General features: G+C 44.0%; 1 long non-coding RNA gene across 6 annotated transcripts; it reads left to right on the plus strand.

The window, feature by feature from the left end:
- The first annotated feature begins 198 nt into the window (after nucleotides 1–198).
- Nucleotides 199–20,925, plus strand: LOC103160546. 6 transcript variants are annotated; one of them, XR_003479428.2, is made up of 6 exons: nucleotides 199–2,117; nucleotides 3,060–3,303; nucleotides 6,465–6,724; nucleotides 12,819–12,908; nucleotides 14,416–16,681; nucleotides 20,868–20,924. It is a non-coding gene; the product is annotated as an uncharacterized LOC103160546 (long non-coding RNA). The 6 variants fall into 6 exon arrangements; XR_004772358.1 differs by having other exon boundaries at nucleotides 14,416–16,781; nucleotides 20,868–20,923; XR_003479430.2 differs by having other exon boundaries at nucleotides 202–2,117; nucleotides 14,416–14,541; nucleotides 20,868–20,925.
- Nucleotides 20,926–27,171: the final 6,246 nt, after the last annotated feature.

A 27,171-nucleotide genomic window follows, 5' to 3' on the forward strand; every position in this document is an offset into this window, starting at 1 on the left:
AGTGGGCCCCTTCTCCCTTCCTCCAGAGTCACCATGTGATCCCGGCATGAGGATGCCAATGGAAGGCAGCCTAAATAAGATAAGTCTTATAAAATATACAGATTTATGATAATTAAGACTGAGCTAACAGATGAGAAATCCTAGTCATTGGCCAAGCAGCATTTGTACCTAATATAAGTCTCTGTGTATTATCTGGGGCCCTAACTCGGCAGGCAGAAATCAGGTGGCTGGCGGAAACCACCCACGTGGCGGTAGGGCTCGGGTGGCTTTTGGTGGAAAGACTTATCGTAACACCAATTGTTTGTGATTTTTGTGCTTATAAACCCTGCTTCTGCCCTGGCTTGGGCTTTCAGGAGTAAGGAGGCTCCAAAGTCCTTGTCCTGCAGCCCCGATCCATCGTGACCTGTTTATGTGAACCAATAAGTGTCTCTCTCCTTGCCCATGGCGCATAACAGGCTAGGTGTAGCAATGCTTTAAAATGTAAGTACACCAAGGCAAACAGGAAGTTAGTATGGATGCAGAGAGGTAGGTAAACTGGAATATGGTATGAAACTAACTGAAGTACTCGTAGGTAGTGAAGAGTGTTGGTTGATGTGCTTCTCTGTTAACAAAATGCATCCTGACCACCTCTCGGTGCTTCAGAACAATGCCTGATGTGTTCATCGTTATTACGGGCACACCACTAATTGCTCACCACCTCTTATCCATGCGTCTCCCTCAATGCACCACTTCTCTGGCTAGACCATCATACAGCCTACCTCCAGTGTTCTCCAACTCTTAAGACTCTGAACATAATTGCTTCACAACAATTTTTGTTACATCATTTGCTGTGTTCAGCTTGTTTTTCTAAAAATGCACGGCATCAAATATTATCAGAGTTCCTAGTAATTATTGGCGTCCATGTGTAAACCAAGGGCCTGGAAGAGTGAGTAGAGCCATGGCCACCAAAACAGAGTGTTAGAAACCGTTCCTACCTGAACCAGGAGGGATACTCTCCCTCAGTAAGATGGAAGCGGTGACTTGTCACAATTGTAACATTTAATTCTCTAAAAAAAATTCAGTAAATTATCACTCTTTCCATCTACCCATTAGTAAATGAAAACTCCTACAGTTAAGGCATTCTACAAATGCTCACATCTGATATGAAATGGGGTGGAAGCCAGATGCCAGGCCTACTTGAGGATAAACCCATGTCACTTCCCACCAGGTTACACAATATTGATTGCTTTAGATTTATCTTATTAGTCTTTAAAACCTGCACATGCCTGTGTGTTTCTGTGTGGGTATGAGCACACATGTGCCGGTGCTCAGAGATGGAGGCCTCGAATTTCCCAGAGCTGCAGGTCCAGGCAGTTGTTATTTGTCCCATATATGCAGTGACAACCGAACTCCTGACCTCTGGAAAAAGCAGTGCATTCTCTTAACCACTGAGCTATCTCTCCAGCCCCATTGTATCAATTTTTCATGTGTCAAAGCATGGAAAACAAAAAGTAGCCGAAAACAAAAAGAAACCGGAGGTATAGAAGGATCACTGGTTTTTACTGTATGTTAACACACATAAAAATTATGTCTCGGAGTTCTGGTGTCTTATTTCATGCAGGGCATGGTAGGTTTTCCTGCACATCCTTGATGGGGCTTGGCACTGCCTGAACTTAGGCTTATTAGCTCTGCTGATGAGGTCATCAGGTGCTAAGGGATCCCAACTCTGGCACTGTGATTTCAGAGACTCCAAGTAGGTTGTAAAAATGTGAGCCAAGATCACAAGAATCTTGTTAACAAGGAGATGTTGACACATGAAACATCAGCAAAGGAGACAAGATAGCAAGTAAATGAACACACTGCTTGGTGACAATGCTCAGAAGGGAGAGCAGGAAGAAAGGCAGGTCCTTGGTTCTCACAATCCACCACTCACCACTTGCTGACTCTTTTGTTGTCCAACTGGTTAAATCCACACTCAAGATGAAGGTCCTCATTCTACAACAAGTCCTTATCACTCAGCTACATGCAAGTAGTCGTCACTTCCCAGGAGACTGGCTCAGTTTCTTGTTGTATCTGCTGGTGAGAAACCCCAATGCAGGGATTAGCAGACAAAGCGAGACACAAGTGATATGTTCAAGGTGAGAATCTACTTCCCAGATGTTTATTATCCATGAACACAAGAACCAAGTTGGTGGTGTGGCTCTCTTGTCCTGTAGTGTCTGGCACAATGGTTTCTTGGGTTTAGTTCCCTTTGATTTCTCATGAATAAAATAGCTCCATTCTTGCCTTTGGATCTTTGCTATTTGACCTCTAAAGTCTTCTCTAATTTTCCCACAACAGTAGGAAAGTAGAGATGGCACCTAGTAGCACATTCATCATGATGCCACCCCCTGCCCAGTCTGACCATCTCCCATTTCTAAGCAGTCAGGACACTCTATTCCCAGTAATTCAGCTACCAACAATGCTGTCTTGATTAAGTTTTGATTCAAGTCCTTAAGGACCTGTATGCCAGACACTGTTGCAAGCACTTCTAGAAAGGCCTCATGTCATGTTGTAGAAGCCTGTAACACTTGTACTCTTTTAATGTCAGGTAAAGAATCTGGAGGCGTCCTGGGAAGTCTATGGGGCCTCTAGCAGTGGAACCAGTATTTATCCCTACTGCACAAATGAACTTTGGGAGCCCATTCCCCATGGAGAGTTACTCTCTCTGCCTAGATACATGGGGGAGGGCCTAGGTCCTGCCCCAAATGATGTGACAGACTTGGATGATCCCCCATGGGAGGCCTTATCCTCCCTGGGGAGTGGATACAGGGTGGGATGGGGGTTGGTGGGGAGCATGGGAGGATGGAAGGGAGAGGGAACTGGGATTGATATGTAAAATAAGATTATTTTTAATTTAAATAAAAATTCATAAAAAAAGAATCTGGAGGCAAACTAACTAACTCTAGGTCTCCAAGCTAGTGTCACGTGAAGCTGTAGAGCATACAAATCAGGCCTCCTCCTGCTCTCCAGACCATTCTCCTGGATACCTCAGGAAGGACTTCTACTGTGACCATGTCTGCCCTCTGTTTCCATTTCAGACTTGTCAAGAGCATATAATTGACAGGAAAAGTGGCTCCTGGGATGAGAGCCAGCCAGATCCTCTGGGAGCAGTGCCATTGGCCAGGCTGGCACACAGGAACACATGCTCCAGTCTCTCTGGACTTGACAGCTGCTTCAGCCTTTGACATGACCTTTTGGGATCCTTACTAACCTGCTCCAGGCAGTTGTCTTCCATGAATTCTTATGATACGGATTTCCACACAAGGCTCCTTATCTTTCCATGTAAAACAAGCATTTTTTTACTAAATATTTACAATAGCAGAGATGAATTATTTACTCAGTTTACAGTTTCATCTCTGATTTTTCTGTATGTTTATCTGAATGTTGGGTGTTTCCAGTTAATATATCAAAGCCACAAAATGGAGAAACTGGGTAATTTGCACTGAGATCTCTGCTGTCAAAATGGGCCATGAAAATACTGTTTAGATTTCAGACTGTTTATGTCTGGGCTGAGGGGGAGAGGTGGGCATACAGGAGCCTCAGGAAAACAGCTTGGGTTGTGGGCGGTGTGTGCACCTATGTGAAAGGGAACTCCAGAGATAGTTACGGTGGTTTAAATGAGGATGTCCCATGTAGACTCTTTTATTTGAACACTTGGTCCCGCGTTGGTGGAACTCTTTGGGAAGGATTAGGAGGTGAGGTCTTGTTGGAGGAGACGAGTCACTGGAAGTGGGCTTAGAGGTTTCAAAAGCCCATGCCATTCCCAATTATCTTTCTCAGTCTTGTGACTGATACTCAATACGTAAGCTCTTAGTTACCGCTCCAGTACCATGCTTCCATGCTCCTTACCATGGTAGTCCTGGACTCTAACCCTCTGCAACTGTGAGCCCCAATAAACATTTTCTTTTATTAGTTGCCTTAGTCACGGTAACTCTTCCCAGCAATAGAAAAGTAATAGAGCATTTGGGCGGTAAGTGGAGCATGTAAGAAGCTGCTTGTAATATCACATGATGGCAGTTTCATATGGCTCAACTAAATAACACAGAGGGAAAAACTGAGGAAGGTGCCAGAGTCAGCAGACACAATACACTATCTGGATGGATGGTCCTTCCCATCCAGTAACTCTAGAACCAGTCAAGGGATTTGACACAACAGTGGTAAAAAGCAGCTCAGAAATATTTAGAGGATTTAAGAAATACCGGGAGAACAAATATATAAATGAGTCGCAGGAGATTCATTTGCTACTAAAACTAAAATCTGAAGTCTTGTGTCACCCGTGATCCAATGGCCTAGGACTTCGGGGATGGAAGTAAAATCAAGAAAGAGAATAGCGCTGACAATGCAGATGAAGTGTCTTTGAGACCAAAAATGCCCGTGAGGGTGTGCAACTGTGGCCATACTGTTTATTTGAACTATATATTGAGAGTCCTTCACTCCAGTAGCAGGTACGACTGTGTGTGCTGGGTTCGGGAGACAGAACAGTGCAGATAGAAGGGCTAGTAAAAGGTGACAATATAAATCCGGGTCAGTGGCACTGGCAGACATCTCCCTGAACTTTTCACACCCTGGTGATCAGAGAGGAGGGTAGAGAGAAGGCCTTGGAATGTTTTTATATCCTAGGATCTGGTGCCCCACCTGACCCGATTGACAGATATTGATCAAAACTGCCAGTTAGATGCTAACTCCTCGTTCCTGATAATTTAACTGGAGAGGACTTCAAACTGTGAGAACAAAGAGTGCAGACAGACAGCCCCAGACTGCTCAAAATATCTTCCCCAGGGTCCCTGCGTAGGTAGCAGGCTGCCCTTTCCAAGAATGTGTTTATCAAAAAGGCAACTGGAAACTTTGCTTTCCTGAGAACTCTGTTAACTCGCAACTTGAGATAGCTGTGCATTGCTTCTCTTTGGAGATGGGAGGCTAACTATTTATAATACCGGCTGGGACCATCACCTCTCCTCTGAGGCCTAAAAGTTAAGACATATCCATTTGCCCCTCCATGTCATGAGTGGCCTTGGATAACTCCAAATACTTCCTTGTAGGTGCAGGCTTCTTATCCAGAAGAAGACACAGTCTGGGAACTCCTGGAAGCAACTGCTTGGAGTTCATATATATTCCTAATGCTTTTAAGTGTCGTCCACCACCAGGAGGAATTTGCTTGACTTTTACTGCAAAAGCAAGCAAGACACAAGAGGACAGCAAGCATGAGTCCTCCGTCATGGAATTATCTTCCAACTAAGGCTTCAATTGGGTCCTTCAGTTTTCTAGTACAGGGGGGAGAATGGATCATACATCTATCCAAGTAGGAAGGTCCAGCTCTGTTCTAACCCAGTGGATATCCTGCCACTTCAGATTTAAATTCTCAGCTGGGCTCAGTGTGCTATTATCAAGCCTGAGTATACGAATTAGCAACAGGAAGAAAACAATCTGGAAATTGAACCCATCCAAATCAGCACAGGCTCACCCTGCCCTTCTGGTGCAGCCCAAAGTAAGTTCACATGCTGGTCGGGTTCCCATATGTGCACTTCCTTCTTTGAGAAAAATCCTAAACCCTCCAGAAGTCTCTCATCTCTGCCCACAGGCACTGTTGCAGAACCATCCCCCACCCCCCCACACACACACCCTGCTGCCACAGCCATCCTGCCTCAGGCCCTGGATCTGAAGGGGCCTCACACACAGCTCATCACCTCTGAAGCACCGTGAGCAAAGTAGCCAGGCGAGAACTCCCAGCAGCTAGCTGCGGGTGAGGAGACCAAGAGTGTGGAGTTGTGAAAGTGGGGCCTCAGATAACAGGCAGGTCAGAGCCAGTGTCTTTCTGAGGAGAGGTCAGCCTAACTCTCATTAAAACTGCATCTTAAAATAGGAAGGGCATGTGGTGGTAGAGGAGGCTCCGTGAAGAGCTGGCATTGCCCCAGTGTGCCCTGAAGTTCCAAAGTATAAAGTATGAAAACTCAACTTATCCAAATGAGGGTTCACACTGAAAACCTCAGCTCACCTCTGACTCGGAATTAGTTACTTTTCTAATGCTGTGATAAAATACCATTAGCGTGATGATCTGTAGACAAAAGAGTGTATTTGAGTTTATGGTTCCAGTGGGATTAGAGTGCATGATGGTGGAGCAGAGGCCTGGCAGCTGCAGCTGGAAACTGAGCGGTCACATCTTCAACCAAAGCAGGAAGTAGAGTTGTGAACTAGAAATGGTACAAGTCCTTCAGCTCTCAAAGCCCACCTCCGGCAATATCTTCTAGATGGATGGGGAAGGGGAGGGGGTCATTTGATTCAAACTATCACACACCATTGTCTCATCTGAGATGATACTTTGTACTCCAGTCTAGGGACTGAGTATCATTGCAAGTTGTGGGTTTTGGAGTCAACCAAACATGACCTTGAAGTCCAACCCTGTGGCTTCCAACATAGACCTGACCAGTTTATTTGATTTCCCCAAGCCTGTTTCTATACATGCATGTGGTGGTTTGAATAAGAATGGCTCCCGTAGACTCAGCAGTGGCACATGAGGAGGTGTGGCCTTGCTGGAGTAGGTGTGGCATTGTTGGAGGAAGTGTGTCACTGAGGTCTTACCTGCTCAAGCTACACTCAGGATGACACACAATCTCCTGCTGCCTGCACATCAAGATGAAGAATTCTCAGCTCTGCCCTCATGTCGCCATCTCCTACCATGATGACAATGGACCAAACCTCTGAAACTGTAAGCCAGCCCCAGTCAAATGTTTTCCTTTGTAAGAGTTACCATGGTCCTGGTGTCTTTTTACAGCTAATAAAACCCTGACTAAGCCAGTGCCAAGCAAGGAAAATACATTAGCAAATTGAAGCAAGGCTGGAAAGATGGTTCCGTTGGTAAATGTGCCTGCCACCAACTTTGACAACCAGAGTGCAATTCTTAGAAACCAGAAGGTGGAGAGAATCAACTCCTCCAAGTTGCCCTTAGCCTCTTGTGCACTATGCAGGCTCAGTAGAACACGTTCACACTTGAGTTTTCGTGTACACATACACAAAATGTTAACTTTTGTAACTTGAAGAATCGGCCAGGTGTTGGTGGCACATGACTTTAATCCCAGCACTCACTCTGTGAGTTCAAGGCCAGCCTGGTCTACAAATCGAGTTCTAGGATAAGCTTCAAAGCTACAGAGAAACCCTGTCTCAAAAAACAAAACAACAAAAGAAAAGATTGAACATAATCTATGAAGAGAACTTATGCCCAGGGGTACTGGGGTACAGTAAGACTCCATGAGGCCATCCTATCTGTCACAGGAACAAGCTTCCTGGTCCAGGTCAGCCATCTTCCTCTCTCATCTCCAGAGCTGACTTCTAAGATTTCTTCATCCCCCCCCCCCAACTTCTTTTACACAACAGCAAACATATCTTCTTCTAAGTCAGCCTTTAGAAGTCAGGATTAAAATGTCATCTAAGTGGCTGATTGCATAATTGAGAGGTAGAAAGTACTTACCTAGCATGCTTGAGGCCTGGGTTTGATTCCTAGCATTGAAATATATATATATATACATATATATATATATATATATATATATATATATATATATATATATGTATATATATATAATTTTTTTCAACCAGGAATATTTTTATTCATTCACCCATTCTTCATTCTGGTTTTGAGAGTTTCCCTCTGTGGTGTAGGTTGATCTCTCTATGTGGTTCAGGCTGCCTGGAAACTTGAAGCAATCCTCCTGCCTTGATCTTCCAAATGCTACACTGGTCAGTGTGACGCCTGGGCTCAGCCCAGGAATATTCATTTTTAAGAATATTATGAAGTCTGACCCTAAAAATACATTCTTAAAAACTTTAGGAAATGGAAGTTTTAGCTCTTAAAATACTTCTCAGATACAGTAAAGGAACTCCATGTTCAATTAAACTTGAGTTAAAATAACAAAAATGAAAACTGATTTTCTTTTTGGAGTCAACTTGGATTGACATAAAATGAGTAAGAGTTGCTGGGACTATGAGGAAAAGGAGGTATTTATACAAAGACCTCTGAAGCCTTGGAGCTTACAAATTAATCAAAGATGAAGGATTTAATTTAAAAAAAAAAAAAAGCCTGTGACATAAAGGCAGCAAATGAAGTTAATAGGGAAAGTAAATTGCAAGAAACAGAAAATACAGAAATAGAAAGGTGTTTGAAAAATAACTCATTGTTATTCCGAGGAGAGATTTTTGTACACTGAGCAACCAAAGAATCCATTCTTTAAGGAAGCATTCAATACCAAGCTGGAGCCCTAGAAAAATAAAACTAATAGTAGAGATGAACATTTCCATTAGACATTTGAAAATTTAAAAATGAGAAAAAAATCCAGATTTTAAAAAACAGAATCATGTTAGCTGAGGAGTTCATCAAAATGGATGCACCAGTGTGACTTATCCACCACCATCTTAGATAGTGACATCATGAAATTGGTAACAACCATGCGATTTCATCACCATCTTGGCCAATGCAATCATAGAGCATGAGTCAAAATGGTGGCACCCATAAAACTACTCAGTCCAACTGAACCCTAGGAGGATCACTGTACCCCTTTTTATATTAGATTAAGGAAGTAACACTAGACCTCATGGTGTTTTGTTGATGTTTGTTTAGGTTTTTTGTTTTGATTTGATTCCGATGTGTTCTTTTACATGACATATTTATTGGTTTCTAGAGGAAACTTTTAAGTTTTTCTAACCATGTGCCTCCAACACTAGCCAGGTATCCAAGAGAACTGATAGTTTGAAATTGCTTGCCTCGGAAAGCTCATTTGAGTTTGCAGGAGCCCAGACCTCAGTCTTGGGAAATCACAGATCCCAAGGGAACCAGAAGAATCAGCTGCCAGGTGTTAGACTAGCTGCTGCCAGGGGCAGCTAACAACAGCTGGAGGCAAAGAGCCTGTTTGGGCTGGAAGCTGGAGATGCAGCCTGTGCTGGGTCTCAATGCCTTCTGCCTCACATCTCCAAGCCTGTTTTTCTCTAGCTGAGATACTTGGGACTTCTTTGCTACATACATGTCTACCCTTGTTTCTGCCCCACGGCACCCTGGGAACCCATACTTTTGTTTTCACTCTCTAGTTGCTGTGGCATATACTATCTACAGAAAAAGAACATTTGGATATCATCTCTTTGCACGTTATTTCTGATGTTCTGTGTCCTATAATCTCTGCACTGTGGGTACTTAATTCAGATTGTGTGCAGTAAATTACTCTATGGCTTTTCTAGCCCTATCAGTTGAACTGATAGAAAGCTATCATTAAAGGGAGGAGTTCACCCTAAATGCTACTGTGCTTGCCTCCTATGTAGATAGGGATTGACAGACTATAAATTTTGAGGAAATGCTCAAAAGGAGTTTTTAAAGGAAACACTGGAAATTTGACTCCCTATTGTATACAAGTGTTAAAAGTTGACTGGCTTCTTTAACATGTAAGGTATATATATTCATTCCAGGAGTTTTGTTGGGTGATAGATCCAACACAAGCAGGTTAATGATCAGCTAGACAACATACAGAACATTCATTAAATGTTCAAGGCATTAAAGAGTCCCATGGGTGGGGACAAAGAACCCTAACAGACTCTGACTTCTCTATGATTGCTAATGAAGAAGAGGATACAGGAAGCCAGGTGCACACTGGTGAAGTGATTAACCCAGTAAGTACCCAAGAAGAGGAATAAAAGCTAGTTTGCCAGCGAACTCTGTAAAGAAAGAAACAAAAATGATTCGAATATATCTTCTTTTGCCTTAAAGATGGATAGTGTCACTAAAGACTCTCCTAGGCTTTTGTATCCTTACCCTTCGGGATCTTGGTCATACACAAGCTTTAAGAAAGAAATGTCCGGTATTTTTCAACATATAGACCTGGCCTAGATAGAAACTAGAGAACACAAGATAGTTTCTATAGAAATCAATAATCAGAGTATTATAGTGTCCTACAACTTAACCTCTGTACAGAAGGAGGGTAGTTATTGAACTTTTCAGGTTGTCTACTTCCATCTGAAGATGCACCCCAACGGATTGTGAGTATGGGCTTCCTTCCGTGCCATGGATCACCCCAAGTAGAGCCATGGAGGGTCTCAGGTTAGACACTGTGAAAGGCTGAGACTGACATCAGTTTGATCTTCCTCAGTTTATTGGTGTTGAGTGCTACTCACTCATGACCTTTGAAAGTTTAAAAGTAATTAGAAGGTGACCCTTCAAACCCAAGTGGTTTGACTCATGTCAACCTCTGTTCACAAAGCAGGTCTCAACTATATCGAGGTTCTAAGGAAGACAGAGCCCCACCCAGTGAACTCTAACCAGTGTCCATTCTACAGAGGGTCAGCATAGAGAAAAATGTCTTCAATGCATCAAGCTAAGCCATGGTCAAGCAAGGCCTTTGACTTGTGCTCACACAGATGGAACAACTGGTAAAAGGAAGGCTGGGGGAGCCAGAGGCTCCTGGCAAGCCCAAGTGACCCTGAGAACCAAATACTCTGCTGGCCTTGACAATAAATAAGAAAAGAATTTTGGCCACCTATGTGGTCTTAAAAACCAGCAAGAAAGTATAACCAAAAACTAAAATGATGGGTATGCTGCTTTTTGTCTGTCTCTCTGTCTGTTTTGAACAGTCCAAGGAATCACACTGCTGAGTCATTAAACTTAAAACTATGTGGATTGGGGCTGGAGAGATGGCTCAGAGATTAGGAGCACTGGCTGCTCTTCCGAGGGTCCTGAGTTCAGTTCCCAGCAACCACATGGTGGCTCACAACCATCTGGAATGGGATCTTATGTCCTCTTCTGACATGCAATGTACATATAGATAAAATATCACATACATAAAATAAATAAAACTTTAAAAAATATTTTTAAAAACTATATGGATTGATATTTAGAATATTTATCACTAATGATTTTCTTCTCTATAAGAAAATTACTGCCCAGGTATAAGACCTCAGATCTTGGCTCAATTCAGCACTGCAGTTCTTACATGCAGTCAAAAGAGACAGGGCCACAATTATTTTAACCTTGTAAGACCCCCGGAAGCTCAGGCCTCCAGGATCTCAGCCCAGGTCCATGGTCACCCCAATCACAAGGCAGAGGCGAAAGCTTGATGCAAACAGCATGAGGCTTTATTGTTCTTTAACGAGCTAACCACATGTTAGCTCAGGCCTTTCATCCACCCACCATGGCGGATGGCTAGGAAAGACAGCTCCAAGCGTCTGCATAGAGATCTTATAGGGCAGCGTAAGGGGAGTATCTAGGGGTATGCACAGGCTCAGGATTGGTGTGCCTCCAGGCTTGGAGGGTTTGCCCTGTGTTGATTGGCCAACTGGTTGTTATGGCCCATAGGCCCTCCCAGGGTGGTTGCTATGCTCTGCACGTCATTGCTGTGCGCTTGTCCGTAAAGCACACCCAGAGCCATAAAGCATAGCACCACCAGCTAATTTCTGATTGGTTCCTTGCCATGAGGCAGGCATCTGACCTCCTAGTGACTAAGGCAAGGTCAGAAAAGCATGTGTTTGGCTGTTATGGCTGCCGAAATGGGGAGCTGGTCCCTTCAACCTAAAACTCAAGTGATGGTTGTTAGGCCTCAAACCCAGAACAAATGACTAACTAAGGTGCTTATTATCCCAGTCAAAGATTTCCCTCCCTCCCTCCATCTCACAGCTGGGGTCGTTTAGATGGGCCTTCTGGAAGGGTACTCCCAATCTGCCTCACTTAACACCCCAAACTCAGCTGGGGAAAGCCAGGTCATTCATCACCCCAATCCCACAATGGCACTGAGGGGTACATCTTCAGTCAGAAGCTGGGAACGGGGACAAAGGTGATGATAATAGGAGGTAGAAATTGGCTAGGCAGTTTAGAATAAGCAGATCCCAAAGGAAAATAACTAACTAGTTTCCCTCTTGACTAAAAGCTAAAAATGTCCTCAGGACTTGGGGCAGCAGCATCCTTGCCAGAGGCTGTATATGCCTAAGGTGGTTTGGGGAGCTCTGATTTCTGGTCTTGTTTCTGAAGGATTGCACAATTACCTTTATGGGAGGCCAGTGGTTAGAGTAGCAGTGAAGGCCGGTTAGAGAAAACCTCTGATCAGGGGAGAAGGCCTGGGTGGAGACCCAACATTCCAACAGGGCCAGGTCACTTTCCCAGCCAAGGGACCACCCCTAGGACCGTGGGCTCATCTTATGCTAAAGAAATAGTTGAAATAATTAATGCCTTGTCCTTGATAATTAGCTCAGGCTTATCAAGTCAGCTATTGTTAAACAACCCTCCCTGCCCCACTCCCAACACACACACACACACACACACACACACACACACACACACACACACACACACAGAGCAATTCCTTATTCCAAGACATGACAAAGAGAGCCAAACATCTTAATGAGTTTGAAGAAAAGAATGTTTAAAAATCAGAGGAAGGATTTGTAAGAAACATTCACCATGAGTCTTCTTCGGAATACAATAAAACAAGGACTTCAAAGGTTTTCTGTCTACCCAACCTCGTTAAGCCTTTATGCAAATGTCTTAATCCCTGAACCAGCAAAACCCTTGTTTACACAAAGGCTCCTTGAATTCAGGGAAGGTGGTGAGCTGACTGCTTTTCTTTTTCCTTCATTTCCTGTGTGCTGATTGCTATCAACTAGTCCATCTGTGAGGCCAGACTCCAGGGGCCACCTGTGTTAGAATGAAAAGCAAGCTGGCTTCCTGTCTCGGTGTACTTCCTCTTTGGAACACACTGTCTTGATCGAGTGTTAAGTTTTGCCTTGTCAAGACACTTCAAAATACATTTAAAAATAAATGAATTTTATTTCAACAGAGAAAATGGGGGATGGGGTGAAGCCGGAGTGGGAAAATTAGTGGATCCATTTGAAATAGAAGTTCCATGAAGAGCAAAGAGACCGTGAAGGTAAGGAAATCATCAAGAAAGCAATATATAAGAAAAGTTGCCAGTAAAGAAGAAGAGAGTTTATGTGGAGACAACAGAAACAAAAGCCAAAACAGCCAAGAGCCATCACAGTAAAGTTACAGAACATACTAGAGCGGGGACTGAGAGAAGTCCTAAGTTCCTACAGAAAATAAAATAGCAAAATGAACAGGTGACATTTGGTGGGTGAAGAGGGAGATAGCATTGAATATGTCAGCAGAAACCCTGCATGAGAAACAGCAGAGAAGTCAAATTGTCCTTCGTACAATTGTACACCCAACCAAGCACCAATGTCTGTGAGGGATTGGTTCTAGAAACTCCTCTGGATACTCAAATCCACAAATGTTCCAGTCTCTGCTTTAAAATGGTGAAGTTATTTCCATCTAGCCTCTATACCTCCTCCCACACACTACAAATAGTCTCTACCTGGCCTCGTGCCCCAAGGCATTAATTAGCTACCACCTTCCCAGGAAGTGCTGATAACAACACAGTGAACCTTACCTAAGCAGAGGGTAGGTCTCCAGTTCATCTCCGAGGAGACAGGTGTGAGTCCAGAAGAGATTTGGGCAGGAGGGTGCTGGGTTTTGACCATCTAAGGCTGACCAGGAAACAAGACCACATGCCATAGTCTCATTTTCAGAATATCAGAGTCATTCATGGGAGATACTGGCTTTCATAGCACCTCCATGAATTATACATGGGAAATAGTACCGGTGGGATGCTCCAATTGGAGTAAGTATATCAGGAACACTGTACTTAGCTTAGAGGTGCCATCTCAAAAGAGCTTTAGATGAGGAAACTCACAAAAAAACAACAACAACAAAAAACTTTGTGCAATTGTGGATATATTTGGAGATGTTGAGAAGAGTAAACCTGGAGTCTAGGAGGTGAGGATGCAAAACGATTAATTTTTTTGTGAGCATAGGTCTGTCATGAAGACAAAATATAGTCTGCAAGGAGCACTTCCAAAGCCAGACTCATGTCTGAAGAGCTCTGGGCTTGCTGGGCCTCTGCTTGTGAGCTCCCCAAGGGCCCATCTGTCTACATCATTGTGAGTGTCCCTTCATGGAGCTACCACTTGACTGTGTCCTTCAGGGAGGCAGTCAGTATGTGCTACCTTCATGTCCCCAGCTGTCAGGGGCCATGCTTGACATGTGGCAGGCACTTCATGTCAGGGGTGGGTGGATTTGGGCTTAATATAGCTTTGGCTCAAAGAACAAAAGGACAGTCTGTCAATAGTGACCTGTCTCTTCTGCTGAGGTGCTGAGTGGCTGGTGGCTAGAGGCATCAAGAGGAGCTGGATTCTCTTTACTGTGTGTGTGAAGACTTGGAGATGACTTGCAGATCCCTTCCAACCTCAGGAGCTCTCAACTGAGGCTAATTTCTATCCTATGGGTGTGACAATCCCACCTGTTTTGGCAAAGCCTCCAACTATGCTTTAAAATGCTCATTCCTGTCAATACAATAATTCTTTTTTTTTTTCTTTAAGGAACCTATTCAAAAGATACAGAAAACAAAATACTGGAATGGCTAAGGGCCAGCTTGACAGCAACAGCTCACATCCCCCCTTCACAGGAGGACGGAGAGAATGGGACAGACTTTGTCATTGTCCACAGTGAGTCTCAAACTTCTGGAACAATACCAGTTACTTCTGAGACCAAAAAAACTTTATAGATATATAAAATTAAATAGAAATATTTAAAGAGGCCATAGAGGCATAGCATGGACAACACACAAAATTTGAAGGAAAGCAAAAGCAACAAAAGAAAGTTGATTAAGATTCCTCAGGTCTTGAAATCTGGATCTGGATCCAAAGGACAAAAAGAATTACAGAGATGAGAGCAAGAAATACAACACAAAGCCAGAAGACACCATTCATCCAAGTTTATGGAAATGGCACCTTGAGAGTACAGAACTTTACAGCAGGACATGGTGGCCCACATGGGAAGCCAGTGCCAGCAGATGGGGGTTTCTTTTACCATAGAAATGAGGAGAATGGCAATGTATTAAGATCCCAGAGAAACAGTTAGTAATAACAAATGCTCTCCAGGTAGTGTCCGAATCTGCTGAGCAGCTCTGTCTTTATCTACTGTCTCTATCTCATGGTTCATTGTTCATCTGGCTTCACTCTAAATACACATAGCTTTTCCAAAGGACTGATGTGTGATCTAATGGCCTGTGGTCTCCAAAAGTGACAGTCTGGGAGGTGGCCACCTTTCATTGTCCCCTGGCCCAGCAATGTCTAGTGGTTCTACTCTGAGGAAAGTAAAAGGACATTAAGGAGGTAGATAGCAGAAGATGAAAGGGGCATTGAAGAAAGAGGCGTGGACAGCCTAGCAGAGGTGTGTCGAGCCTACACTGGGTGTGTGTGGACCTCGAATACCTGTTTATTTATTTTATGACCCCTCTTGGCTGCCTGTGTCATAGAGCTTTGAGGACATCTGTGCTCAGGAATCTGTTTTGAAAGACTTCATTCCAGGACAGAACTGCTGGAGAGAGGATCACCAATGATCTTCACAATTGCCTCACATGAAGTTCACAGATCAAGAGGAAACGGTGACAAGGTTGAGGAAGGGTCATAGGTAGCAGGCACAGTGGTCCTATGTGACACTTTGTACCTGTGTGAGATGGGAGCCCATAAGACAACAATCTTCCCAAGCTCCTGATGTTTGGATTTTCCGTTAACTTTTAAGCCTCTCTATCTAAGGAGCTCCCTTTAGGGATTAAAATTTTATATTTACAAGAAAAAAAATGGAGGAGGAGAAATCCTTGCTTGCAACTGCCTAGCAGGGATAGAAGGGGTCGGAACTGATGACACTTGAAGATATGGGAGGCAAGGAGGCGATTTGGTTAGTGTGCCTACGAGGCCATGTATTATTTCCTTCAGATAGTCTTCCCCTCATTCACAGCTGCTAGTGTCTCATGTCATAGGCACTTTTAAGGCCAAAACTGAGTGTTCTTGGTTACCCGGATGTAGGAACTGGAAGCACTTACCAACACCCATGAGGACAGATATGGAACTAATGAGTTCAGTGCTAGCAATGCCATTCGGGTGATACGACTTCCACACACAGCATCAAGGGCCTAGAAGAACCCATGAATGACATGGAGAGGAATCGATGGGCCAGGTCCTCCAAGAACCAGTCAGGAGGTGGAATTCTCTCTTGAGACCTCTTCATGCACGATCAGACCTTGGAAAAAAGTGACCTCTTGTCAGGCCACAGCTCCAGCAAATACCTGACCCCAAAAAGGCTTTGCTGCCTCATACTCTCCACAAAACCAAGTGGCTCCAACTGGACACTTGGAAAGAAAACAGACTTGGATAATTGTGGTTAGACAAACAATTTCAAGATCATTTGGCCTGTGTGTTTAGAAGGCTCAGGGGGCCTGAGGAATGCGGTGAATTTACAGGAAGAGGGACAAGAACACACATTCCTCCAGAACGCCCAATCACCAAGCTCTTGTTTATTTTTTGGAACCAGTGATGTCTGGAGAGAGGTCATCCTTTCTGAGGTTGGAGAGTGAAGACATGTTCTGAGGTTATAGCCAGACAAGACAAATGAGGGATAGAAGGACATCTAATGTGGTTTCTAACAAAAGCTAGCTCCAGTTCAGAGGTGGGAACTGAGAACTGTCGGAGTCTACTGGAGGGCCTTGCAGGGACTCAACCCTGAGGGAGTGTAGACGGATGCACACCTGATGCTGGCAGTAAAGGAGCTGTGATTTGGTGTTGCCTAAAGGTCTGCGTGGTGAAGGTTGGTCCACCTGTGGAGCTTCTGGGATGTGTTGGACTCTAAAAGTAGCAGGAGGCTGGAGAGATGACTGAGGAGGGAAAGGCATTTTCCACCAAGCTTGGTAAACTGAGTTCTAGCTACTGAACCCACATAGTGGAAGGAGAGGGCCAACTTTCACAAGTCCAAACACATGCCATGGTGCATACAGGTGTGCACACACACAGATGTACAGACACACACACACACACACACACACACACACACACACACACACACACACACACACACACACACACTAAATGTTTAAAAATGTTTTAAAAGTAAATGCTGTAGGCTAACCAACCATGAACTGAAACCAAAACTATTTGCCAAGAAAAACAAACAAACAAACAACAAAACCGCCCAGCTCTTGGATACTTTGTTTCAGTAACAGACAACTAAGTAACTTCATGAGACAATGCAGTCTGTTAGGGCAGGTAAGGAGTAGAGGGAGATTGAAACAAGCTGACAAGTTCAAGCTCTCTCAAAAAGTACATTGTCTCCTCATCACCAGTACAGGAAGGCTCAAAGTGGCTCTAGGTTGGCCAAATCTGTTATTTCATGAGAGCTGGATTTTCATGTGGCAATCTTATAAAGCTGCCAACACACTTTAAAAACATAACATTACCCAGGCTCTCAAACAAAACTCTTCCAGCCAGATTCTGTCCATGGACCTCCTCCATAACAAGGTACCTCACTCAGGGAAGTAATCCAGAATCTGCTTGTAAGAGACGATAAGTAGCCAAGACATAAGGGATGATAGGTACCTAAGATATAAGGGACAAAGCACACAACTCTGTTTTGGGGGAATGGAAGTCATTGAACATCAAATAGCTCAGTTGCAAAAAGAAACAGAGACACAGGGAACTTGGCAGACGCTAGCCAGGGAAGGGTGAGATACCTAGTCCAGTGCCCCTACCTCTGGGGTGGCCACCTAGTCAGTCCCCACATCTAAGACCTCAGAGACCTCCATGTCTCTAAATGTTTTGGTGGCTGAATCTGCTGTTTTAGTTCTCCATGCTGTGCAGCTCTAATGTGAGGGGAATGACACCTACTGCCTGATGTGAGCGTGGACCGAGGACAGGGCAGGCTGCACACGTGTATGCATTTGGGATAAGCAGGCACTTGGATGTACTTCCTATGGTCCAATAAAGAGTTGAATGGCTAATAATAGCTAGGCAGGCAGAAGGATAGGCAAGCTGGCAGGCAGAGAGAGTAAACAGGAGGAGAAATCTAGGCTCAGATGAGAACAAGAGAAGGAGAAGGAAAGAGAGAGGGTGATGCCAGGGGGCCAGAAGCCAGGCAACTGCCAGCCAGCCAGACAAGAGAGTCAGTGAATGCTGTTATACTGAAAGAAAGAGAAGTAAAGAACCCTAAGGCATAAGGTAGATAAAGAGAAACAGGTTAATTTAAGTTAAAAGAAGTATCCAGAAACAAGCCTAAGCTAGGTAGAGCATTCAAAACTGATAATAAGGCTCTGTGTCATGATTTGGGAGCTGATTGGTGGCCAAAAAGAAAAAATTAATTTTAGTGTGGTTTACGACTACTTTGAATTCTGGGCATAGCATATGAAAAATATGATATGATATGAAAAATAATCAAGGCTCTGGAAGAGGTTATTTTCATTCCAGCCAGGCTACTAACCATCATGACCATGTCATCATGAATTTTATGTATCTGGTGTAGATCTATTCTAGTTTAGACTTCCTTTGGGGTCCACTACTTGTTTAGAAGATAAAGTTCTTCAGACACTTTGTTTTGTTTGTTTCTATTGTTGTTTGTTTTCTTTCTTCTTTCCTTTTTCCTTCTGTTGAACTGAGCTTTGGGCCATGGTGTATTAGCATGTCCAGTTGTATTAAAATATTGACACTCCTGTGAGGGTGGGCATGAAGTAAGTGAGTAGTGACTGGGGGCCGTGGGTGACACAGGAGTTAGATTTGACTTCAAAGTGTGCACGCATGGGCTTGTGTTAATCTGGATAAAACCTAAAGCCTCACACATGACTAGGCAAGCTTCGAGCACTGAGTTTATTCCTAATGCACCTCTTACTTTTTAGTTTGAATAGCTCACTAAGTTGCCCAGGCTGCCCTTGAACTAACTCCAGGGCCCGAGCAAAACTTGAATTTTCAATTATCCTGGACCAGCTTTCCAAGTAACTGGGGCCACAGGCTCCCCTGTAGCTTCTTGACTTGTCCATCATGTGATCCCTCCCTCTTTGATGTACTCCAGCAACTGTAAGTCACCTACCACAAGCTTTTCACCAGAGTGTAACTGATGTTAGCACCATGCCTTTAAATTTCCAGAAGTGTGAACTGGAAAAATTCCTTTTTTATTAAGGCTGCCTCTGGTATTTCATTATAGCAATGACAACAACAACAAAAAAGTCCATGCCTCTGGACCAGTACCTGCTCCACATTTGCAAAGCCTTCTTGCAACTTCCTCCCATGGCACACAGAGGAAAAAAAAAAAAAAAAAACAGCAAGTGATCAGGTCCTTTGATGAGGTGGACCCTGGTGACACACTTCCCATTGGGCCCATTTCCCAACATTGTTGCATCAGGAAGGTTTCTAAGAAGCATGCTTCTAAGAGAACACATTCAAACTACACCATAGGGAAAGGCAGCGAGGTGGTGGAAGCAGGTCTCATGTACAATCCACATACCAACCTGCTTCTTGCTTATGGACTGTGTGCTATTGCATACAGGCTGTGACAGTCGCCTTCCCATGTCTCCTGGAGTCGCTGTTCTCAGTGGTCTCCACATTCAGCAGGAACAGAGAATGAAAGGCAAGAGACTGTGTAGCCCCTTTCATTAGCTGTGGGTCCACTTGTCCACATCTGAACAGCTGATGGGACATTTGGCCTGAGAGGCTTTGGACATGCCACCCTTTACACTTGAAAGACGTAGGACTTAGGGTACCACTACTGCTTTTGAGTTCTGATCCCAGGTCAGATTCTGCATTTGACTGCCTTGCGTACCATCCTAGACCCCATAGACCAGCCACTAATTTATTGTCAGCTATTTCCATGGCATTACAACCTTCCTACCCAGCCACTGTGCACAACCTCTCTGCTTCTGCTTAGCGAAGGTCACCTTCCTCAACAGTGTTTAGTTGGGATTGTTTGTAGAAGAGGAGGGGGCCAGAGGACCCCAAACCAAAATAGAACCAAGGGTTGTCACAAAGAGTTTTTTTCCTGCGAATGTTATCTGACATCGGGCTATCTGGAAGCCATCTGCTCCCTGAAGACTTGGAGGCATGTTAGAAACTATTTTTAAATAGTTTAACTGAAGTCTTGCAAATCCTACTCAGAAGAAGAAACTTTCCTCAGAATCCCACAGAGACTAAAAGAGAATAAGAGCATTGTTGAAAATACTGAATCACCTGGGATACTTAGAAAGCTGGCAGGGATAGCTAGCCCTCCTGAGTTCCAGAGATTTGGGGAAAACAAAACAAAACAGTAAGAGTAAGCAGTATCCAGCCTGTGTGTCTAGAGGAGAGGGCACAAAGCAAAGCGAGGCTGCTTGCTAACCTTGCCTCCTGCCCACCACCCTAGCCACATCCATGTCTAGTCTCTCTACCAGTGGTCCTCAGACTTACAGAGTGTCCTGGGGTTGTTAATCGAGCTGTGGGGGCAGCCTTAATAAGTATGGGGAGTGGCGCTGGCTGTAGGTTACTGATGCCCTAGGCTTCTTTACCCTTTTATACTACCTGTGGGGAGTCTAAAGGATTAGTCATGGGGACTCCCAGCCCAAACCACACAGTTTAGATAGCTCCTTGGAAGCTACCGAGGGTGATATGAAGGTTGTAAGCAGGTGCTGTGGAGATTTTATGATCCCAAATGGAGTTAGTTTCTTGTATAAAACTCCAGTCCTGTGTTGCTGAGAAAGGCCACGGAGAGAGAGACCACCATTCGTGATTTGTCCCAAAGCAGGAACTACCACAAAATGTTTTCCTAATAATAGTTTATTTGGAATGGTACAGAACAGCTGGCTACACAAGGATATCTAACAGCCTGCGTGAGAACCCTGGCTTCGCATGCTTGTCTCCCAAGCACAGACCACCAACAAGGCGGCGTTGACTGTAGGCTGACATAGGTTGTCAACTCCTGGACGCTATCAGCACCCATGAGATTTCATTCTCCTTCTGAAGCCTTTCTCTTTGTTTTTCAGATGTACCAGAGGCCACCAAGGAAGGAAGGAAAGAACGAACGAATGAATGAACAAACGAAGGAGAGAAGGAAAAAAGAGAGAGGGGGAAGGAAGGAATAAAGGAGAAATGAAGGGAAAGACAGAGGGAAGAAGGAAGCAGGGAAGGAAGGGAGGAAGGAAGGAGGGAGAAAGGCAAGGAAGGAAGGAGGGAAATAAGGAAAAAGTTGATAAAATGTCATGTGGAAAACACAGCATCTATAACAGAACAGTCATCCTTATTCTGTGTCAAAAAAAAAAGATGAAAACTTAGAAAAACAAAATTTCATCAGCATTAGACTATAATCTATTAGCAAGCAGTAGGCGCATCTCTCATTAGCAGTTTCTAAGTCAGCAGTGTACTACCTGAAGGTTTAGGACAAACAATCCATGGGCTGGTAGAGTAGGTTGGCTTTACAGTCATGGAAAGCAGAAACAAAGAATAAAGTGTTTGGTTGGTATTTGTTTCTCTTCCTGTTGAGAAAAACAACTTAAAGGATAAAGGGTCAATTTTAACTCATAGTTTAAGGCACAATCCATCATGGTGGAAAAACCAAGGCAGCGGGCGCTTGAGGAAGGTGCTACACTGCATCCACAATCAGGGTCTGAGGAGGGTGACTTTATGCCAGTTCTTAGCTCACTTTCTAAATGTTATACAGCCTGACAGCCTCTGTCCAGGGGATGGCCCTGACCACAATTAAGTTGGGCTCATGCCTCAATTCATGTAGATAAAATAACACCTTTCCCACAGGTAGGCCCAAAGGCCCATCCTCTAAGAAAATAGAAGTGTTCATGCCTCAAGACTAGAAGTCCCTGATGGCCTGCTCTTGGTATAGTCAGCTTGGAATTGTGATAGTTGACAAGTCAGGGCTATGAACCAGCAGCTGCCAGCCTGGCAGCAGTGGGGTAGGACCCCATACTTTGCTGTCCCCATTCTTGGGTCCCATTGAAACCTGATTAAAATGAATTCACTCGTGAGTCTGGAACCTTGAAGATGGGGTCAGATCTTTCTGACATGTGCATCTGTAACAGCCAGGTGTATGCCTACCGGTGTGGCATAGACCTATGAGGGCATTAGGGACAGTAAGGCAATCCTGAGCAAGTGGGACAGAGTCACAGAGGCACCAGGAGCAGCAGCGCTCGGCCTCACTGTGGTAGCTGGGCAGCCTGGAGGAGAGTTGGCCCTGGAAAATCAGGCTGACGTCCAGGTCTGGACCCTCGCAGGTGCTGGCCAAGGCATCCAGATAGAGCCTTGAAGTTGAGCCTTTCTTCTTCCAAGTCAGGTTCTTTCTACCCATCTCTTGCTTCTTTCCTTCTCCCTCCTACATTTTTTTTTCGATTTAAGCAAAACAGACCTTGAAATTCCTTGCTTCTGGAATGTTACTGAAAACAGCCTACTCGGAAAAGCTGCCTCTCCATAAATATCCAGATTTATGAAGGAGAGGACACGATAAGCGAGAGACTGCAGACATTCCTAACTTGAGCCTTTTTGTTTGTTTGGCTTTTCTAGGGTTGTGGTCATCCAACGCACACATTCTTTTCAGATATACCCGTTGGTTATGGAATCGGGACTGAAATTCCTGAAGCTAAAGGAGTTTACAGTCACTGACCCTCCCGGCCCACAAATGGAGCCAAGCTGAAAGTTATTACCCATTAAATAACAGCCAATGACACTTGGGCCTTCTTCTGTTGTGCCTAACCAAGTCAAAACAAGAAATTAAAGCAAGAAAAGTTACCCCTCTTAATACCTCCAATCTCTCATCTGTGCTGTGCTTCCACAGTGGGGGACCAGTGAGCCTTCAAGTGTGTAGAAGGAAGAGCTGCTGGGGCACTGCTCACCCATGCAAGGACCACAGTTTGTTGTCAAACACAATCTTCTACTCGATTATCTTTTTCCATACTTGATTCCAGACCCCTTGGAAATGACCCTTGACCTCATCAGCTTAATCCACTGACATGCTGGCTTGCCTGTTTTGGAGAAGGGGAGTTTTTTAAAAGGAAGGAAAAGAGGAAGAAAGAAAGGGGGAAAAGGAAGGGAGGAAAAGGAAAGGAGATATTATGGTTTTGTTTTTCTCAAAACATCCTATTCCTACTTCCTGCCCGCCTTAGAGGGGTGGTCTCTCTCTGTGTGTGTGTGTGTGTGTGACAGAGAGAGAAAGAGAGAGAGAGAGAGAGAGAGAGAGAGAGAGAGAGAGAGAGAGAGAGAGAATTTGGGTTCTGTTTGCATGGTGTGCACATGGAAGTCAGAGGATAACTTTGGTTTTGGTTCTCACGGTCCACTTTGTTGGAGAGCAGGGACCTCATGGCTTTTAGACTTCAGGATCCCACTGTAAGGGGAACAAAAAGCCATCTGCAAACCAGATATCCAGTCTGCTAGGGCCTTGGTCTTGGACTGTCAAGTTTTAAGAAGTGTAGGACACAACCTTCTACTTCACACAAGCCGTCAGTCTGTGGGGTTTGCTACACCAGCTGGAATGGACTAGAATCACCTTTATGTATGGAACCAAGCACAGGTGGAGGGAAGAAGCCGTGTGAGCCTTTCTCTAGGATTGCTCAGGAAGGTTTGCCGTCTCCTTCATCCAGTTGACTATTTCTTTGGGGAGCTGACCTAGCCCTTACCATGCTGGGGATTTTGATGAGATCTTTTCCTGTACTCTTGTGCTTTCAGGGCATCTTCTTTCTCAGGAAAGGAGCCCCAGTTCCTCTTGTCCATGTCTTTTTGTCACTCCTCCTAGCGTTCCTCCACATCTGCCTCCCTGCCCCGGCGTTTCCACACCACTCTGACCCCATCCCTTTCTTTGCTGTGACCTGTGTCTTTTTAGACATAAACTCACAGCTTGTAGCCTGACAGTCAAAGTCCAGCTGGAACATAAATGACTGCCAACCTGCCTTCCCCAGCTTCAAGTGAGCATCAGTTCCCCAAGGCTCTGGGAAAACATCTCTGTGGGACCCCTGCAGCATCAAAGAATCGGTGAATGCCGAGGTCACTTTCTACATCTCACAGAGTTATTCTGTCATCTTGTGCTTGCTACCTTGAAACCTCCAGTGGTCAGAGTGGCTGAGTACCTGGAATAAACCAGAGAACAAGGCCTCTTGTGTTGAGCAGTAAGAGTTCATTTCGAGGGAAGGTTAATAAATAAGGTGACATCCTGACTGTGTCAAATGTCACCATTTAACTTTCAACTCTTTGGGCTTAGCAAAACCAAATCTCTCTCCCTTCCTGGACTTTTTCTAGCTTTCCTGTGACTGCTGAACTGGATGTGTACTTTAAATGAAATATAATCCCATGCTTCTCCCACGTTCATGCTTGATACGGCCAACTGTTAGCTTCTTTGTGTCCAAGAACACTTTTAAAAGATTTGTGTAAAGCTTCTTTTAAAGGACTCTCTTCCTCCCAGGCCTCTAGACAGGATGTTGTATTTTACTAAGGGTAAATCATTTTTACCATTTCCAGAATTTGAGTGTAGCTCCATGCCAGACATTCAACATAAAGAGGCTCCTGAACTTGCCAAAATGTCTTCTATTCCTTCTTATTCAAAGGTATGCTTTGTGAATATTGTCCCAAGCAAGTTTATACCTGCTATGGAAATAAATGTATGTTCATCACTATATTAAATTATCACTATGATATGGCTTCCAGTTTGGGTTTTTTATGGAATTCTTATGTGTGCAAATATGTGTCTCTGTGTTTCTTGTGATATTTCTTGGACTCTTTTTCTTGTTTGGTTGTTTTGTCATATTCTGATATGTTTTTGATTTATCTTACTTTATTTTATTATTATCCCTTAGAAGCTCATTTGATTTCCAAAGAGACACAGAAAGGGTTTGGGTCCAGAAGGGATGGGCAGTGGAGAGGAACTAGAAGGAGTAGGGGGAGGGAAACCAGAATATATTGTATGAAAAAAAAATCTAGTTTCAATAAAAATAATTTCTTTCAAAACAAGCTTGATTTTTGAGAGGGAGCAAGGAAGGGGATGTAAGAGAAATTGGAAGGAGGAAATGGAAGGGAGATAATTATCTAATTCTTAATTTAAAAAATAAAAATACATTTAAAAGATACATTGATAAAAAAAGAAAGGAGAGGGCATGTACATTGGGACTTGAGACACATGCCTTTAATCACAGCACTCAGGAAGCTGAAGCATGTAGATCTTTGTGAGTTTGTGATCAGCCTGGTCTACATAGCAACTTTCTGGTGTGTTGTGTGCTGATTTACACATCACTAAGGCAGACATTGTTTCCACTTGTAGTAAGAGTCACCTCGAGAAACAACCTTCATGTAAGGACAGGATCCCCAGTACTGCTCAGAGAGAACAGAACAAATCACAATGTGGTAATGACACAGAAACAAAACACATATGTGTTATAGAAAGACAGCATTTAAGGAATATACTACCATTGGTAACAACAGAAAAGAAATGGACAAATAATACAGAATGCATTCAGACATTGAATATCAATGATGATGAAATGAATATAATGAAAGGAAACAGGGAAATAAAACATTAAAAAGCAAGATTTTTGTATGAAGAAAAGGAAAAAAGTGAGATTTTTACAAGATTCAATTAAAGAATAAAATAAACAAAATTGGGTTAAAATGAATGAAAAAAAAAGAAAGAAAAAGCTGGGTGATGGTGGTATATTCGATTAATCCCTGCATTCAGGAGGCAGAGGTAGGCAGCTCTCCATGAGTTCAAGGCCAGCCTAGTCTACAGAGCAAGTTCCAGTACAGCCAGAGTTACACAGAGAGACCCTATCTCCAAAAAACAAAATAAAAGGAAAGAAAGAAAAAGAGAAAGAGAGAAGGGAGGGAGGGAGAAGAGAGAGAGAGAGAGAGAGAGAGAGAGAGAGAGAGAGAGAGAGAGAGAGAGAGAGAGAGAGAAGAAAGCTTAAACTCCCCATAGTTGAGGTAGACAGACAGTAAAGGCTTCTTGCTGGGTCCTCAAATAGTAGAATCTCCAGATACAGGGGTGCCAGTTCACAACTGAAGCTGTTATAATTCCTTCAATCTCCCACCAAGCAGGTTGGGGCTAAAACATAGGGGGAGCCCTGCCCCTCACTTCCTACCAGTATGATTAAATGTATATCATCTGCTTCAGGGCTATATTCACTTCAGAGTCTCCCTAGAACCTTGGGATGGGGGTGTTAATGGGCTGGGGGAAGCACCCATAGTTGCTGCTAGCCCTGAAGAGCTTCAGTGACATATGGATTGGACCAATGTCTACTTGTTGCAAGGGTTTTGCAAATATCTATGCCCTGACATGTCTTCAAATGTGTCAGAGTGTGTGGATCTCCGGAGTCCTACGTTGGAGGGAGAGGGGCCGGGCTGTGGGCACTGAGCCTCGCACTTGTCACAAAACTGCTCCTGAAATACAGTATACATGGCTCTTGGGCTCACCAAAGACCATGGGGCCACAACTATAAGTCCTCCACAGCCCTTGTTCCTCCTCTTACATTTCTATCAAGTTTTTGAGATCCTGCCACTCTGCAACTGCCCCCGAGATCTTGCCACTGTACCCCTAGTAGCTCCAGTCTGTGACAGGGTCATCCCCAGGGACCCAAATTGGGATTATTTCATGTTTTCTGACCCCAAGAATATTTCTGTCTTTAGTAGGACTCTATTCAAGATGCTCCTGCCTATAGCCCTCCAAGATACGGTGAATTATGCAATGTGTTTATTCTCTAAAACTAACTGGCCATGCAGGAGGAGTTTCTTTCAGACTGAATCCCAGCCCTGGATTTAAAGCTTCTAAAAAGCTTGCTTGTTCCCTCTGAGCCTGGGACTCCCAGGCTCTTGTCACCAGGGCTGGCTGCTGTCTAGGCACACCTGAGCTACTGCATGGAATGCCCTCCCCACCGCCTGAGAACTGTCTTTGAGCTGAGAGATGCTTCCCTCTTCTCTGATTTGCCTTTTTGCTTCCCTGTGCTTTTTAGCTGTCCCAAGCTTCTTTGATTGCCAAGTCCTCCTCTCTTTCTCTTTTCAGAGTGTAGTTTCTCCATGTCTGCCCTCATACTTCTCACTCTTGGAGTCATTAAAAGGGCATTTGCACTGCACGAATGGACCCTGGCACTCCTGCCATTTAATTTCCGTGTGGCCAAGCACAATGTTTCCCTACATGGTTTTAATTTCTTGAATCTTCGCTAAACTCAAAATTATAAAAGCACTTGTTAAACAAGTCTCACTGTCTGAGAAGTGGGGTGATCTCTAGCTTCCAAATTCAGGAAATCTATGACGTTTTCTTGCTAGTTTACCAGAGACAGTATCTACCCCCGCCCCTAAATTCCCTTC

The sequence above is a fragment of the Cricetulus griseus genome (genome assembly GCF_003668045.3).
Source record: "Cricetulus griseus strain 17A/GY chromosome 1 unlocalized genomic scaffold, alternate assembly CriGri-PICRH-1.0 chr1_1, whole genome shotgun sequence".
Lineage (NCBI taxonomy): Eukaryota > Metazoa > Chordata > Mammalia > Rodentia > Cricetidae > Cricetulus > Cricetulus griseus.